At 51.8% G+C, this 1,881-nt stretch overlaps 1 non-coding gene across 1 annotated transcript; it reads left to right on the top strand.

The window, feature by feature from the left end:
- Window positions 1-1,378: 1,378 nt before the first annotated feature.
- On the top strand, window positions 1,379-1,452 carry Trnat-ugu. The gene has a single exon. It is a non-coding gene; the product is annotated as a tRNA-Thr (tRNA).
- The last annotated feature ends 429 nt before the right edge of the window (window positions 1,453-1,881 follow it).

The raw sequence follows: 1,881 nt of genomic DNA on the forward strand, positions 1-1,881 counted from the left end.
CTGCGCTGGCCTGGCTACTGTACCTCTTAACGACCGTCCCAACAGGCCTCGAAAGTGCCAGCGGCACCGACCGACCGCCGTGACATCCTCATCCGGTAGGCGTCACTGGATGCGGACATGGAGGGTCGTTGGTCAGCTCACCGCTCTCCCGACCGTTGTCAGTTTTCGTGACCCGAGCCGCTACTTCCGAATAAAGGAGCTCCTCAATCGGGTTCCCGAGGTCTGAGTGCACCCCACTCGCCAACAGCGCTCGGCAAGCGGAATGGTCACCCATCCAAGTACAAGCCAACCCCGACAGCGGCTAAAACCGGTGGTCTTAAGGGAAGCGATGTTACACTGTGGCTGTATAGTGCCCCCCTCCCGCCCCCCCCCCCCCCTTCGTCCGCGATTCGGAACAGATTAGCCGACCGAGCGATGTGGCGCAGTGGTTAGCACACGCCGGCACCGTAGCTCAGCGTGTTCGGTCAGAGGGTTTAGCGACCCTCTGTAATGAAAAAACTGAGTGAACGGATCAACGAACAACCTGAACTGGTGTCATCGGACGCCCGCCACAAACAAATTCAACGAACAATGTAGAACAAAATGAGATCATTAAAAAAAGAACATTCCGGAGGCCGACGGTTCAATCCCCCGACCGGCCATCTTCAATTAGGTTTCCCGTGATTTCCCTAAATCGCTTCAGGTAAATGCCTGGATGGATCCTTTGGCAGGGCACAGCCGACTTCCTTCCCCACCCTTCCCTAATCCGAAGAGACCGATGATCTTGCTGTTTGATCTCTTCCCCCAAATCAACGCCGCCCCCCTCCCCCAACGGCAGATTCGCCCATTTTTTAAAACTCCTGGCAAATTTGTGAGCCAGGCCACGACTCCAACTGGAGACCTTTGCCTTTCATGGGAAAGAGAAGTGGAAATGACTCAGGTTGGAGTCGCGGTTCCAGTCTGCCAGGAAGTTCAGGTATCCATGTAGTTAACTACATTTCAGAAAATTGAGATGTAACGTGCATTGCTGCAATTACTAACATTTAAACTTTCAGTGGTTGTTCAGGGCTGCATTCTGACAAGGGAAACTACCCAACGCACCCCTCTCAGATTTATATATATGGATATGGTATCTGTTCCTTCGGACATGTCCCAAAGAAGAGACACCATACTCGTATAAGTAAATAGTTCTGGCAACACCGGCCATGACCTCCTACTTCTGTGCCGATGCACACATATTCTGCGAACTCTTACGAAACTTGTTAAGAATGTCTTCCACGACTAATGAGTGTGTTAGGGTGGGACTCTACGAATGTAGTGTGTGGACATACAAGGTGGGAATGTGGGTCTCGCGGGAGGCGAGCGCGAGATGGTACCTGCAGTCTGGCTATCCTCTGTACCCTCGGTGGCTCAGATGGATAGAGCGTCTGCCATGTAAGCAGGAGATCCCGGGTTCGAGTCCCGGTTGGGGCACACATTTTCACCTGTCCCCAATGAACGGTCCAAGCACAAGACTTTTAACATTGAGCAGTGTGCATCAGTAACAGCGTCGTGGTTAGCCATCACGATAGCAAAGCGTATTCGGTCAGAGGGTTAAGAAGCCGAATAAATTGTCATTACGTTATTACGAAACTCCCCTGTTTTCGTTTTACGTTTAGTCTATTCTTCAGTCCAGCCCCAGAGGCATACTTGCCGCCCGATTTCCAAAAGGAGACCAACATTACTCAAGACCTTGAACATTTTCTCAGCGTACAATGGCCGCAGTACGCTCACATCTACACGGCCGGTTTAAATTCTGAGGCGGGTGTGGGACATGCCTTCTTTTGCCGTTCTATTGGCGCCTTCCAAATGTTTGCTCTTCCACCTGAAACTTCCGTCTACACGGCGGAGCTACTGGCCATC

Source organism: Schistocerca americana, chromosome 1 (assembly GCF_021461395.2).
Source record: "Schistocerca americana isolate TAMUIC-IGC-003095 chromosome 1, iqSchAmer2.1, whole genome shotgun sequence".
NCBI classification, from domain to species: Eukaryota; Metazoa; Arthropoda; class Insecta; order Orthoptera; family Acrididae; genus Schistocerca; species Schistocerca americana.